We start from the raw sequence: 16,772 nt of genomic DNA, 5'->3' as shown, positions 1-16,772 counted from the left end.
GGCGGCCCTGGTGTCGGGCGATGCTCCGGCGGCGCCCCGGCCTCGTACTCCCTGCTCCTCCCCATCCCCTCCGCGTTCTCCCCTGGGCTTCGCTCCGGCACCCCGCGCTTCCCCCTCCTGCTCTCTGGCCTCGATTCCTCGCTCTGTCCTCCTCGCCCCTCTTCGGGCTAACAAGTTCTGGGCTCTCGACTCGGACGGCTCTGGCTCGGATTCTGAGGCTTCCTCTTCCCCTCCGCGGTCGTCCCCGGCTCGCTCTCCCCCTGTGGCTGCGGTGGCCGCTCACCGGCGCAAGTTTGCGCCCGGTGGGCGGGGGCGGCCAATCCGGCCTTCCGTGGAGTCGGACGGGTGGCGCCGCGTCTCGCGCGGGCGGCGTCATGCTTCGTGCTGGTCTCCGTGTTCGGATTCGCTGCTGTCTGTGCCGGAGTCGGCCTCATCCTCTCTGATGGGTTCGCGAGCTGGCGTGCCTGCTAGTTCGTCCTCCGGTGCGGTGGCGGCGCCGGCGCCGGTCCCAACCCTAGATCTGGTTGCGGGGGCGGCGTTGTTGCCCCTTCCTGTGGTGCGGGCCCCGGTGGGTGCTGCTGGGCCTGGTGGGCCGGCCTCGGCCTTGGCCCTGGCGTCCCTTTCTGAATTCCCCCCTTCCTTCTATGGACCCTGGGCTGCGGGCGGCCCAGGTCCAGCCCACCTCTTCTGTTAGGCCGCGTACCGGTCCGGGCTTGGCTCGGTCGGGGTATTTATGGGTGCGGAGAGGTGCGGCTCCCCCATTCCTAGGGTTTCCTGCCTCCTCTTCAGATCTGCTCCGCCACCGTTTCCTAATCCGGCGCTTCGACAGATCTGCTCCCCCTCCTCCCCTTTCCCTACCCTTTGTTGTGGTGGCGGCGATGGACCGCTCCCGTGCGTCCTCAAGTGAGGCGGTTTCCGGGCAGAAGCGGGGCCGTGGTGGATCTGGCGATGTGGATGAGGATCTGGAGTTGAGGCGGCGCTCCGCGCGAAGCTTCAGGCCTCGATCGCTCCGGAGGCGGGGTCGGCGGCGTCGTCCGTTGGTGTGTCTCCTCGCGCCTCCGGGTCGGGTCCGTCAGCGTCCCATCTCCCTGCTTCTGGTGCTCCTTCGGCAGCGGCCGATCCCTGGGAGGTGGCGGCGGCGGCCAGTCGGGAGGGTTCGTCGGGGCCCGCTCTAGCGCCCCCTCCGTTGGGTGCTGCTTCCCGGGGCAGCGCTCCGGTGCGGGCTCAGGCTGGTGGTGGGCCGTCTCGTTTCTTCCCCAGAGGCGCGTCGGGGGCTCCGCCCCGGCGTCCCGTAGGCCCCGTGGTGGGGCGGGGCTCCGGCTCTGGGCCTGCTGCGGCTGGGGATGGCATCCTCCCTCCTCCTCCTCGTGGTCGCATCCCTTCCCAATCCCAAGTCTCCAACCCCATCCTCACTTGCTTTGCGTGTCATCATCGTGGCCACTTCCAATCGCGGTGTGAAAATCCTCCCTTCTGTCTCATCTGCCGGGAAGACGGCCACCTTACGGTGGACTGCCAGAATCGTGTCAAGCCTCCTTCATTTGTTCATTATGGCACCGGTCTTCCTGGATGCTCTTTCTTCGCTCTTGATAGGGAGATCCCAGAGGCTGCCCCCATTCCTTCCCTGTCCAATGTTGGCATTATCTCCGTCCAGGATAAACGCATCTCTCCTCAGATCCTCCTAGATGAGCTTAAGGTTTGGGACGAGGGTGGATGGGATTGGCAGATCCGCCAACTCTCCGAGTTCGAGTTTGCAGCGACTTTCCCCTCTAAAGAGAGCCTCCGGATGATTTCTTCTTGCTCTAGCTTCACTCTGCCTCTGAATCAACTTGTGGTCTCGGTAAAAGCGGCCTCTAATGGATCAAAATCTATTTCTTCCTTGTCTGATGTGTGGGTGCTGGTAGAAGATATCCCTCCGAGCATGCGTACCACGGCTTTCCTGATGGCCTTCGGAGTTCTTATTGGCAAACCCATTGATGTTGACCAAGAATCTTTGGTGATCCTGGGGCCGGCTCGGCTCCGGGTTTGGTGCGTCGACCCCCTGTGCATTCATGGCTCCCTGGATGTCTTCCCTGCGGCTAGTGGCTTCCGGCTCCGTGTGAGGGTGGAGGGGGCCTCAGGCTCGGTGTCGCCTCCTCCTCCTCCCCCGCCTCCAGCCTCTGACAATGGCGACAAGAGCAAGGAGGGGGATGGCTGCCCCGATGACTCCATGCAAGGAACTGATCCTCGGTTCACCCAGTCGGAGTGGGATGGCCTCTCCCCTGAATATCAGGACATGCTCAAAGAGAACGCGCCTGCTGGCAAGGGGGTCCAGGGTTCAGCGTCAGATCTGGGTGGGGGGGAGGCAGCTGATGGTGGGGCCAAGGGCACGCCTTTCTCGGCGGTGTGCTCCAACCTCCCTGCTCCTCCTACCTCTCCCTCCCTGTCAGGCATTGAAGATCTTCCCCCGACGGTACTGCGGCGCTCAAAAAGAAGAAGAAATCCTCAGTCAAGAAGTTCTCTGCCAAGAGCCGTGCCTCTGGTGACTCTAGGAAATCTGCGGCTGGGCTATGCCGGCGGCTGGAGGCTGATTTGGGTATGGCATCGGGTCCGTCTTCTGCTGCGGCTTCTCCTAGTCGCGCGCGGCCCGTTCCTGTGCGTTCACCTGCGTCCACGGCTCGCAAGAGTGGCCGTGTCTCCAACAGTGGTGAGCGGGTGGTTGATCGGGCTGCTCGGCGTGCGGCGGCTCGGGATCTGCCCCCTGCAGGTTCGTCCCTTCCACCCTTCCCTTCCCCCCCTCGATTCCATCTCCTGTTCGTTTAGTTCTACCATCTCAATCGGATGAACACTTGCTTAATATTTTAAATGATGTGGGTATCTGTTTAGATTCTAGTTTGGGTTCTCCTTCGTCTATTCTTGATATTATTAGGGCTAATGAAATCGCTCAGGCGGATATTGCGAAAGCCAAGGAGGCCAGGGAGGGCTCTGGCGCCCCACTGGTGGTGGATGGTGGGGAAGAGGGGGGAGATGATAGGAGTCATGCTCCCTCGAAGGTCTCTAAACGCGGGGTAGGGAAACGTTCAAAATCCTGCATTGCCCCGAGCAGGTCGAGTCTCCGTATCAAAAACTTGTCGTATAAATGAAGGCATGTTTCTGGAACATTAGAGGTTTCTGTGCTAGGGGGCGCAGAGACCAACTTAAGGACCTAGTTCGGTCTGAGAATGTAGATTTTATTGGCCTTGTTGAGACTTTCAAATCGTCCTTTTCTACTAGTGAGTTATCGGCTATTGCTGGGATAGACAGATTCCATTGGAATTATGTGGCCTCGGTTGGTCACTCGGGTGGTTTTTTACTTGGGTCCAAAAAAGATACTTTTGATTTCGTGGCTTTCGACCATGGCATTTTTTGGGCAAGCACGGTGGTCTCCATTCGATCGATCAACTCCTTGGTGGAAATTTTGGTGGTTTATGGTCCGACTGACCATGCAATGTCTTATGCTTTTTTAGATGAGCTTAGTATTAAGATCGAATCTTGCCAGCTCCCTCTGTTGATTGGGGGTGATTTTAATCTGCTTCGGTGTCCCTCTGACAAGAGCTCTCCTAACTTCTCGTGGCCCTTGGCTGATGCTTTCAATGCCTACATTAGGGATATGGCTATTCGTGAGATACCTAGGGTCGGAGCCCGGTACACGTGGTCTAATCATCAACCCCCCCCCCCCATTCGCTCAGTCCTTGACAGAGGTTTTGTTTGCCCGAGATGGGACCCCCTTTTCCCTAATGCTAGTCTTAAGGCCCTTGCCAGTGTGGGCTCTGATCATACACCTCTGATTCTAGATGATGGTTCACACCCTATGGGTCTATCGAGGTTTCATTTTGATGCATCTTGGCTTCAAGTCGAGGGGTTCAATGGTCTGGTGGCTCAAAAAAATTTGTCCTTCCTCTCTTCGCGCCGTCGGTCTTTTGGCCTGATGGATGACTGGCATCAATGCTCTTATTTTCTGCGTAGATTCCTTAAAGGTTGGTCCAAAAACCACTTTGCTGAGTCAAGGCACGACAAAGCAAGGCTGGTGGCTCAAATTGGCGTCCTGGACAATCGTGCAGATTTAGTTGGGCTGTCCCCGGATGAATGGCATTCCAGATATGGTTTAGAAGAGGCGTTGTTGAACATTCATAGGCAGGAGGAAATTTACTGGAAACAACGCGGTACTATCAACTGGACCCTCAAGGGGGACTTGCCCACGGCGTATTTCCTTGCTATTGCCAATGGTAGATGGCGTAGGTGCTTTATTGATAGCCTTATTATTGATGGGGTCAGGACTTCTGACCCACCGGTGATTTTGCGGCATGTGGTCTCCTTCTTCTCTAACCTTCTAGCGGCTAACCCTGAGTTAGGCTTTAAGTTGGCTGCGTCCTTTTGGTCCCCACATGATCAACTTTCGAGCGCTGATAATGAAAGCCTTCTATTTCCCCCTTCGGAGGATGAAATTTTCGTGACGATTCGTTCTGCCAATTATAATGCAGCTTCTGGCCCTGACGGCTTCTCCATTCCTTTTCTCGGCAATTCTGGCCTCAACTAAAAGGCCTAATCCTGGCTTTATTCAAGGCTTTTGGTTGGGGACTGTAGACATCTCGAGACTGAACTACGCAGTCCTTACCCTCATCCCTAAAGTCAAAGGCGCCGACCTTATATCTCTATTCAGCCTATTGCTCTCATTAACAACTTTGCTAAGATCCCAGCCAAGGGTATGGCTGGTAAACTGTCCCCGATCGCTCATCGGGTCATTAGTCCTTTCCAATCCGCGTTCATTAAGGGAAGATACATTCTAGACGGGGTGCTTTGCCTCCACGAAATTATCCATGACCTTCGCAGCAAGAATACCAAGGCTCTGGTTCTCAAGCTCGATTTTGAAAAAGCTTATGATTCGGTGAGTTGGAGCTTCCTTCGCCAAGTGTTGTTGGCCAAAGGTTTTGATGGCTCGGTGGTCCATCGTATGATGCAACTTGTCTCTGGGGGTCATACGGCGGTGGCTGTTAACGGGCAGACTAGTAATTTCTTTGCAAATGGTAGGGGTTTGAGACAAGGGGATCCGGCGTCTCCCCTGCTCTTCAACTTTGTGGCTGATGCTCTCTCCCGCATTCTGGCTCGGGCTGCAGCTGCTGGTCATATTTCGCCTGTTAGTTCTCACCTCATTCCTAATGGCATTTCTCACTTACAATATGCGGACGACACCATCATTTTGGTGGAGCTTAATGATCATTCCATCACAAATCTGAAATTTATTCTTCTATGCTTTGAAGCCTTGTCGGGCCTTAAAATCAACTTCTCTAAGAGTGAGGCTATTGTGACTGGGGTTTCTGATGTGGAGGCGCAGCGGGTGGCACACCTTCTAAATTGCTCCCTTGGGTCATTCCCTCTAAAATATTTGGGCCTGCCTATCTCCCCTCTTAAGTTGTTGGCTAAAGATTTTGCCCCGGTTGTAACTAAAGTGGGAAATAGAGTTCTGCCTTGGCGAGGCCGGTACAATTCCCAGGCGGGCAAGGTTGCCCAGACCAATTCCTGCCTCTCCTCGCTCCCGATGTTCCTTATGGGATTCTATCTGTTGTTCGAAGGGACGCACTCGGGCTTCGATAAGCACAGGGGTGCTTTCTTCTGGAATTCCTCCGATAATAAACGCAAATATAGGATGGTAAAGTGGGATCTCATTTGTAGACCCAAGAGCATGGGGGGTCTTGGCATCATTAACACCAGAATCATGAATAAATGCCTGCTGCTAAAATGGTGGTGGAAGATTATGTTCCTCGACGACCGTCCCGCTTGGCTGAATCTCCTAAAAGCGGAATATTTCCCTTCTTCCAGCCCTATGTTCGCTACCGCATGTGGTGGCTCTCAATTCCGGCGCCAGCTGGTTAGCATCAGGCCGGCTTTCCAGTCTCTTGTGAAGTTCGTTGTCCGTAACGGTAAGTCCACGCGTTTTTGGTTAGAGTGGTGGGTTGGGGATACCACGCTGGCGGTGGCCCACCCAACTCTGTTCTCGTACTGTGCCGATTTCGAGATCTCTATCTTCGAGCTCTCGGCTCAGGGCTGGGTGCTAGATTTCCGGCGCTCTCTTTCCCCAGTAGAGTTGGAAGATTGGCATCGTCTTATTACCTGCTTCCCCTGCTCACGGAGGAAGAGGACTCCGTGGTTTGACCTCACTCCTCTTCGGGGGCGTTTTTCAGTAAAGTCGACGTATTCGAAACTTACTGTTGGTACCCGCACGGAAAAGTTTAAGTATATATGGTCTGCCCGTATCCCTCCCAAGATCAAGATCTTCCTTTGGCAAGCTCACCGTCGCAAACTCCCTGCGGCTGATCAGATTAAGAAGAGGAATGGTCCGGGCTCGGATTCATGTCAGCTTTGTGGTGCCCTTGAAAATATGGAGCATATCTTTTTCCAGTGTTCTTTGGCTAAATTCATTTGGAGCTGCATTAGACTTTGGCTTGGGGTTATCTGGAACCCTTCCTCCTTTGGTGATTTGAGGTTGTGCATTGATTCCCTCGTAGGCCGTTCTAAGAGGGTCTTCATGGTGGGCTGGGCTGCGATCTGTTGGGCGCTCTGGACTACTAGGAACAAGTTCACTATTGAACACATTTTTCCAACTAATCCAGTCATCTGCTTATTTAAAGCCATTATCTTTTTGCAGCAGTGGAGATCATTGATTAAGGATGGGGATCTAGAGGCTTTCGACGATATGCTTTCCAGAATGAAATGTACGGCGTCCTCCCTGTTGCGGCTTTCTAGGCGGGATCTTCCTTAGTGGTTTGGCGGTTGGTTTGGTGGCCTGCGTGCCATTTAGGCTGGATGCCTTGTATCTGCCCTTCTTATTTGGTTGTGTTAAACTTCTGTGGTTGAGTGGGTGGTTGTGACTCTGCCTGGTGGCTTTATTTATAAAGTCGGGCTATCGCCTTTTCTCTAAAAAAAGAGCATCTATAGTCAGGCGTCTAAAAACCTGACTCAAACGCTCGGGCGGACGGCCCGGTAAAAAAACTGACCCAGACAGGCGCCTCAAACAGGCCTCAAAAGCCTGGGCTGACCGGCACCCCTCGTATCCAGCCAAAATGTATAGGGTGGATGTGGGGATGCCCTGGCGCGTCCGCCACGTCAGACCCGACAAGCCTACTCTACAACAAATTACACCAAACCCTTCCCACTCCTCCCACCTCCCACCTCCCACCAACCTTACCCGCCTCTGAACCCTCGCCGTCCGCCACCCTTGCTCCCCATCCTCACCACCGGTCCCGATCCGCCGCCCTAGGTGTCGTCCAGTTCGTCTCCGGCCACCGCAACAGAGGCTATGTCCGCCTCGTTCGTCGGTGCCCCGTCCTCGGCTTCGTCGTGCAAGCGGAGAGCATCGCCCGAAGGGACCAGCGAAGGAGGCGGCGAGAGAGGTAAGTGGTTGTGTCGCAGGGAGCGGATGCAGACATGGACGAGCAACTGTCCCCACCGCCGTGCCCGGAACCCTACACCTCATCCATCTAGCCGCCAACAAGGATCACGCCGTCGGACAAGCTTGGGATAGAGGAGGATACGACGGCCTGGGCACTGATCGAGACCAAGAATTAACAGAGGAACCAAAGGTCGTGGGCCTGGGTTTGGTCCATCTACCCGACGGCCTATATAAGCAGGCGCTGGCCAGTGGAGTGAGCCCTAACTCAGTTCACTCATTCCCTCTTGTACAACCCTAGCTGTCATCTTCGAGATCCTGCCCGGGAGACCGGGCAATAAGGTTTTTGGGGAGCGTCTTGACGCGGCTGCTCCTGATCCGTCCCCGTCTTCGTCCGCCTCTGCTTCCACTACTTCCTCTACATCGACTCCATGGCTGACGACGAAGTCGCCAAGAAGAAGGCCTTGGCTGATGCCGAGGCTCCTGTTGTCGCCGCCGCGTTGGCCTGGCCAACCGGATGGTATGACTCGTTCATCCCCTGTCTGACTCGTTCCGTATATATGTTGTTCATAGATGCTTCGTTTCTATATACTGTACGTGCTCACATGTTTAGGTATCGGTATGAGATGCATACCGTATTTTCCATGCTAATTATTTACTCATGGATTAGATTAGTCAGGAAAGTGCTAATATTTCCACATTTTTGCCCTCTAGTAGTACATGTCTCTGTAGTGCTAGTACATGTCTCTGTAGTGCATTTACAGTGGTTTCCCGCTGATGCTCCAGCTGGCCTCGATCACCCCTTTCCTGTCCCCTTTTCTGTTTGGTCAGTGTTCGTTCGAATGCATATTTCTGTTAAGAAATTATTATTAAGGGAAGGGGTGAAACGTCTGATGCTTGTCAGCTTGCAAAGTGTGTTTGCACTAGCTAGGGACAAACGTACATACGTACATGCTTGTTGTATTCACAATGGTAAACAATAAAATATACATACATTCACGTATCACGTGTGTAGCACTATGCTCTTATATTAGGATTATCGATAAACAACCGGTACAATAGACTAGACTATGATCTAAAACGAACCGGGTAAAAAGACCCACATAGCGGAAAATCCAAAAGATTTGTCTGCCGGGCTTATAATCTTGGATCTCATGTTGAACACCTCACCGTTGTCGATGAAATAAATAGCATCCTCTTCAATCTCGCCACCTGCAAAACAAGACTTGCTGGAGCGTTTGCTGAGAAACAGTGCACGGCCATGTAGCCCACTCGATACGGCCACCCACGTGCTTGCACTAATGTCCGCCTCAAAAACCTCCACCTTGCGAGTGAAACCCTCCTCATGACCACAAGGACGTTGCATCTCACGCCTCACCATAAGCAGCTTCCCTTGCGATTCGACCAGGTACCAGATGGTCACCACAACAACATGGGGTCTCTCAACATCGTCTGCAAAATGCATACCATCGTTGATTATGTAGTTGCCTGTTCTCTTTCTCAATGCATCTTTGTCTTTCTCAACATTGCCAATCGGGCCTGTGATGACACGCTTAATGCTGGTAACCGTGGGTATGCCCTTGCTATCAAAGGTGACACCGAAGGAGATGAGGTTCTCAGCCTGTGTGATGGCATAGAGTGTGTCTCTGAGAAATGCGACGTCGATGATACGAGTGAAGGGTTGATGTCGTGGCTTGGGTAACCACACGCCCTTGCCTCGCTTTAGCAAGATGATGGGATGATTCTGGTTGTTGGTCCTTATAGCGACGAGACCATCAAGGCCTGACTGCATGAGCACCTTGTGGATCCTAAATGATTCGGAAACGTCGCCAATGAGTGTGTCGAGCTCCGGGAGCTCCACTAGGGTCCTTGAGAAAGGATTAAGCAGCGTGTAGGTATGCCGGTTCCGATCAACATCGGTGAGGCGACGGGCAAGAAAGCCGTCGGTGGAACCAATGACGCGCTCGTTTTCCGGGAGGGGGAAGATATCGTGGGGGCCGCTCCCAAAGGGACGCAATAGGAACCCAGTCGGGTGCACAACTATGGGTAGCTTGATCGGGTAGGGCACCGAGAGCCAGGAACGGCAGACTGCTCGAAATCGAGCGTGGTCAATCGGGTCAGGGAGGCCGGCGATGATGATACGCAGAAGCTCTCGCGGGAGATCCGACCACGCCGAAACGGACGCCATCATCATCGATCTATGCTGCTCGATCGATACAGCGGTTGGTACTGGGTTCCTACGTAACTTTGCACCAGGAAAGATAATTTTTTATAGATTAGCGAGGCCTCTGGTTGGGTCCGAAACGAGAAACGAGTCCCGGACAGAGTCTTGTCCGATACGATAAGGAAACCTCTATCTGCATCCGTTTCAAACTCTCTCTTTTTGCCGTCCGAGATTACAACTACCCACTGGCCCGTACCAAAGAGTTTGAATCCCCGGTGTTAAACAACAAATGAGGCCCTACGTTTAATAATAAGAAAAATACAAGCAAGCATGGAAAGGATCGGTGGATATAGGGGGTCTTTGGTTACACGGACTTATTGGTGTAGGGACTTAAATAAGTCCCTTTAACTCTCATCTAAACCAAACATGAGGGACTTATAGGGACTTAAAGTGGGCATTTGGCACTTATGAAATAAGACTCTCAAGGAGGGACTTATAGGGACTTATAGTTGTAATATGGTCTTTTAGTCCATGTTAAGTCTCAGGAACCAAACAGGTAGGGACTTATTAGGGACTTGGGACTTATAAGTTGGGAAGTCCTAGGACTTATGAACCAAACAAGGACTAGAGTCCAGGATCTCGCACCGGGCGTCTATGACATGGTAGCACCGCCACCGAGAATCAAAAACACACGGACGGTGGAGCAAGTCATGCAGGAAACGCTTGGGCTAGGGACGTCGGACCCGAGCATGCCCTTCAGGCCATGAACGAGTACCTCGAGCTCTGGCAAAGGTTAGATGTGGTGAACCTAACACATGACACATGCTGTATTCGATATTGGCTGCAAGTGAGTTGGAATCCCTCGTCCTTTGTGGACTTGCGGAGACTGGCCAGCGGGCTATCTGGCGCTTCTAAAAGGATCTTTTGGGTTGGGTTTGCAGCGATTTGTTGGTCGTTGTGGACCACTAGAAACAAGTTTACCATTGAAAATATCTTCCCGGCTAATCCTGTTAGTTGCTTATTTAAAACTGGTGTATTCCTGCAGCAGTGGAGATTATTGATTAAGGAAGCGGACCACGAGGCTTTCGACGCCATGGCATCCAAGATTCGAATCACGGCTTCCTCCTTGGCGCGCTGCATCGGGAGGCGTCTTAATTCTTGCTTCCTTCTATCATTTCTTTGGAAGGCTGGCCTGCGTGCCATAACGGGCTAGGTTGCCATGTATGCGACTTATTCTATCTGTTGTCCTGCTACTTTGTTTGCTTGGATGTTGGTTATGTGACCCTGCCTGGTGGCTTTATTTATAAAATCGGGCTATCGCCTTTTCTCTAAAAAAAAGAGCATCTATAGACAGGCGTCTAAAAACCTGACTCAAACGCTCGGGCGGACGACCCGGTAAAAAAACTGACCCAGACAGGCGCCTCAAACAGGCCTCAAAAGCCTGGGCTGACCGGCACCCCTCGTATCCAGCCAAAATGTATAGGGTGGATGTGGGGATGCCCTGGCGCGTCCGCCACGTCAGACCCGACAAGCCTACTCTATAACAAATTACACCAAACCCTTCCCACTCCTCCCACCTCCCACCTCCCACCAACCTTACCCGCCTCTGAACCCTCGCCGTCCGCCACCCTTGCTCCCCATCCTCACCACCGGTCCCGATCCGCCGCCCTAGGTGTCGTCCAGTTCGTCTCCGGCCACCGCAACAGAGGCTATGTCCGCCTCGTTCGTCGGTGCCCCGTCCTCGGCTTCGTCGTGCAAGCGGAGAGCATCGCCCGAAGGGACCAGCGATGGAGGCGGCGAGAGAGGTAAGTGGTTGTGTCGCAGGGAGCGGATGCAGACATGGACGAGCAACTGTCCCCACCGCCGTGCCCGGAACCCTACACCTCATCCATCTAGCCGCCAACAAGGATCACGCCGTCGGACAAGCTTGGGATAGAGGAGGATACGACGGCCTGGGCACTGATCGAGACCAAGAATTAACAGAGGAACCAAAGGTCGTGGGCCTGGGTTTGGTCCATCTACCCGACGGCCTATATAAGCAGGCGCTGGCCAGTGGAGTGAGCCCTAACTCAGTTCACTCATTCCCTCTTGTACAACCCTAGCTGTCATCTTCGAGATCCTGCCCGGGAGACCGGGCAATAAGGTTTTTGGGGAGCGTCTTGACGCGGCTGCTCCTGATCCGTCCCCGTCTTCGTCCGCCTCTGCTTCCACTACTTCCTCTACATCGACTCCATGGCTGACGACGAAGTCGCCAAGAAGAAGGCCTTGGCTGATGCCGAGGCTCCTGTTGTCGCCGCCGCGTTGGCCTGGCCAACCGGATGGTATGACTCGTTCATCCCCTGTCTGACTCGTTCCGTATATATGTTGTTCATAGATGCTTCGTTTCTATATACTGTACGTGCTCACATGTTTAGGTATCGGTATGAGATGCATACCGTATTTTCCATGCTAATTATTTACTCATGGATTAGATTAGTCAGGAAAGTGCTAATATTTCCACATTTTTGCCCTCTAGTAGTACATGTCTCTGTAGTGCTAGTACATGTCTCTGTAGTGCATTTACAGTGGTTTCCCGCTGATGCTCCAGCTGGCCTCGATCACCCCTTTCCTGTCCCCTTTTCTGTTTGGTCAGTGTTCGTTCGAATGCATATTTCTGTTAAGAAATTATTATTAAGGGAAGGGGTGAAACGTCTGATGCTTGTCAGCTTGCAAAGTGTGTTTGCACTAGCTAGGGACAAACGTACATACGTACATGCTTGTTGTATTCACAATGGTAAACAATAAAATATACATACATTCACGTATCACGTGTGTAGCACTATGCTCTTATATTAGGATTATCGATAAACAACCGGTACAATAGACTAGACTATGATCTAAAACGAACCGGGTAAAAAGACCCACATAGCGGAAAATCCAAAAGATTTGTCTGCCGGGCTTATAATCTTGGATCTCATGTTGAACACCTCACCGTTGTCGATGAAATAAATAGCATCCTCTTCAATCTCGCCACCTGCAAAACAAGACTTGCTGGAGCGTTTGCTGAGAAACAGTGCACGGCCATGTAGCCCACTCGATACGGCCACCCACGTGCTTGCACTAATGTCCGCCTCAAAAACCTCCACCTTGCGAGTGAAACCCTCCTCATGACCACAAGGACGTTGCATCTCACGCCTCACCATAAGCAGCTTCCCTTGCGATTCGACCAGGTACCAGATGGTCACCACAACAACATGGGGTCTCTCAACATCGTCTGCAAAATGCATACCATCGTTGATTATGTAGTTGCCTGTTCTCTTTCTCAATGCATCTTTGTCTTTCTCAACATTGCCAATCGGGCCTGTGATGACACGCTTAATGCTGGTAACCGTGGGTATGCCCTTGCTATCAAAGGTGACACCGAAGGAGATGAGGTTCTCAGCCTGTGTGATGGCATAGAGTGTGTCTCTGAGAAATGCGACGTCGATGATACGAGTGAAGGGTTGATGTCGTGGCTTGGGTAACCACACGCCCTTGCCTCGCTTTAGCAAGATGATGGGATGATTCTGGTTGTTGGTCCTTATAGCGACGAGACCATCAAGGCCTGACTGCATGAGCACCTTGTGGATCCTAAATGATTCGGAAACGTCGCCAATGAGTGTGTCGAGCTCCGGGAGCTCCACTAGGGTCCTTGAGAAAGGATTAAGCAGCGTGTAGGTATGCCGGTTCCGATCAACATCGGTGAGGCGACGGGCAAGAAAGCCGTCGGTGGAACCAATGACGCGCTCGTTTTCCGGGAGGGGGAAGATATCGTGGGGGCCGCTCCCAAAGGGACGCAATAGGAACCCAGTCGGGTGCACAACTATGGGTAGCTTGATCGGGTAGGGCACCGAGAGCCAGGAACGGCAGACTGCTCGAAATCGAGCGTGGTCAATCGGGTCAGGGAGGCCGGCGATGATGATACGCAGAAGCTCTCGCGGGAGATCCGACCACGCCGAAACGGACGCCATCATCATCGATCTATGCTGCTCGATCGATACAGCGGTTGGTACTGGGTTCCTACGTAACTTTGCACCAGGAAAGATAATTTTTTATAGATTAGCGAGGCCTCTGGTTGGGTCCGAAACGAGAAACGAGTCCCGGACAGAGTCTTGTCCGATACGATAAGGAAACCTCTATCTGCATCCGTTTCAAACTCTCTCTTTTTGCCGTCCGAGATTACAACTACCCACTGGCCCGTACCAAAGAGTTTGAATCCCCGGTGTTAAACAACAAATGAGGCCCTACGTTTAATAATAAGAAAAATACAAGCAAGCATGGAAAGGATCGGTGGATATAGGGGGTCTTTGGTTACACGGACTTATTGGTGTAGGGACTTAAATAAGTCCCTTTAACTCTCATCTAAACCAAACATGAGGGACTTATAGGGACTTAAAGTGGGCATTTGGGATTTATGAAATAAGACTCTCAAGGAGGGACTTATAGGGACTTATAATTGTAATATGATCTTTTAGTCCATGTTAAGTCTCAGGAACCAAACAGGTAGGGACTTATTAGGGACTTGGGACTTATAAGTTGGGAAGTCCTAGGACTTATGAACCAAACAAGGACTAGAGTCCAGGATCTCGCACCGGGCGTCTATGACATGGTAGCACCGCCACCGAGAATCAAAAACACACGGACGGTGGAGCAAGTCATGCAGGAAACGCTTGGGCTAGGGACGTCGGACCCGAGCATGCCCTTCAGGCCATGAACGAGTACCTCGAGCTCTGGCAAAGGTTAGATGTGGTGAACCTAACACATGACACATGCTGTATTCGATATTGGCTGCAAGTGAGTTGGAATCCCTCGTCCTTTGTGGACTTGCGGAGACTGGCCAGCGGGCTATCTGGCGCTTCTAAAAGGATCTTTTGGGTTGGGTTTGCAGCGATTTGTTGGTCGTTGTGGACCACTAGAAACAAGTTTACCATTGAAAATATCTTCCCGGCTAATCCTGTTAGTTGCTTATTTAAAACTGGTGTATTCCTGCAGCAGTGGAGATTATTGATTAAGGAAGCGGACCACGAGGCTTTCGACGCCATGGCATCCAAGATTCGAATCACGGCTTCCTCCTTGGCGCGCTGGCATCGGGAGGCGTCTTAATTCTTGCTTCCTTCTATCATTTCTTTGGAAGGCTGGCCTGCGTGCCATAACGGGCTAGGTTGCCATGTATGCGACTTATTCTATCTGTTGTCCTGCTACTTTGTTTGCTTGGATGTTGGTTATGTGACTCTGCCTGGTGGCTTTATTTATAAAATCGGGCTATCGCCTTTTCTCTAAAAAAAAGAGCATCTATAGTCAGGCGTCTAAAAACCTGACTCAAACGCTCGGGCGGACGACCCGGTAAAAAAACTGACCCAGACAGGCGCCTCAAACAGGCCTCAAAAGCCTGGGCTGACCGGCACCCCTCGTATCCAGCCAAAATGTATAGGGTGGATGTGGGGATGCCCTGGCGCGTCCGCCACGTCAGACCCGACAAGCCTACTCTACAACAAATTACACCAAACCCTTCCCACTCCTCCCACCTCCCACCTCCCACCAACCTTACCCGCCTCTGAACCCTCGCCGTCCGCCACCCTTGCTCCCCATCCTCACCACCGGTCCCGATCCGCCGCCCTAGGTGTCGTCCAGTTCGTCTCCGGCCACCGCAACAGAGGCTATGTCCGCCTCGTTCGTCGGTGCCCCGTCCTCGGCTTCGTCGTGCAAGCGGAGAGCATCGCCCGAAGGGACCAGCGATGGAGGCGGCGAGAGAGGTAAGTGGTTGTGTCGCAGGGAGCGGATGCAGACATGGACGAGCAACTGTCCCCACCGCCGTGCCCGAAACCCTACACCTCATCCATCTAGCCGCCAACAAGGATCACGCCGTCGGACAAGCTTGGGATAGAGGAGGATACGACGGCCTGGGCACTGATCGAGACCAAGAATTAACAGAGGAACCAAAGGTCGTGGGCCTGGGTTTGGTCCATCTACCCGACGGCCTATATAAGCAGGCGCTGGCCAGTGGAGTGAGCCCTAACTCAGTTCACTCATTCCCTCTTGTACAACCCTAGCTGTCATCTTCGAGATCCTGCCCGGGAGACCGGGCAATAAGGTTTTTGGGGAGCGTCTTGACGCGGCTGCTCCTGATCCGTCCCCGTCTTCGTCCGCCTCTGCTTCCACTACTTCCTCTACATCGACTCCATGGCTGACGACGAAGTCGCCAAGAAGAAGGCCTTGGCTGATGCCGAGGCTCCTGTTGTCGCCGCCGCGTTGGCCTGGCCAACCGGATGGTATGACTCGTTCATCCCCTGTCTGACTCGTTCCGTATATATGTTGTTCATAGATGCTTCGTTTCTATATACTGTACGTGCTCACATGTTTAGGTATCGGTATGAGATGCATACCGTATTTTCCATGCTAATTATTTACTCATGGATTAGATTAGTCAGGAAAGTGCTAATATTTCCACATTTTTGCCCTCTAGTAGTACATGTCTCTGTAGTGCTAGTACATGTCTCTGTAGTGCATTTACAGTGGTTTCCCGCTGATGCTCCAGCTGGCCTCGATCACCCCTTTCCTGTCCCCTTTTCTGTTTGGTCAGTGTTCGTTCGAATGCATATTTCTGTTAAGAAATTATTATTAAGGGAAGGGGTGAAACGTCTGATGCTTGTCAGCTTGCAAAGTGTGTTTGCACTAGCTAGGGACAAACGTACATACGTACATGCTTGTTGTATTCACAATGGTAAACAATAAAATATACATACATTCACGTATCACGTGTGTAGCACTATGCTCTTATATTAGGATTATCGATAAACAACCGGTACAATAGACTAGACTATGATCTAAAACGAACCGGGTAAAAAGACCCACATAGCGGAAAATCCAAAAGATTTGTCTGCCGGGCTTATAATCTTGGATCTCATGTTGAACACCTCACCGTTGTCGATGAAATAAATAGCATCCTCTTCAATCTCGCCACCTGCAAAACAAGACTTGCTGGAGCGTTTGCTGAGAAACAGTGCACGGCCATGTAGCCCACTCGATACGGCCACCCACGTGCTTGCACTAATGTCCGCCTCAAAAACCTCCACCTTGCGAGTGAAACCCTCCTCATGACCACAAGGACGTTGCATCTCACGCCTCACCATAAGCAGCTTCCCTTGCGATTCGACCAGGTACCAGATGGTCACCACAACAACATGGGGTCTC

The sequence above is a fragment of the Triticum dicoccoides genome, chromosome 4B (genome assembly GCF_002162155.2).
Source record: "Triticum dicoccoides isolate Atlit2015 ecotype Zavitan chromosome 4B, WEW_v2.0, whole genome shotgun sequence".
Classification (NCBI taxonomy): Eukaryota; Viridiplantae; Streptophyta; class Magnoliopsida; order Poales; family Poaceae; genus Triticum; species Triticum dicoccoides.
This window is presented reverse-complemented; position numbering follows the sequence as displayed.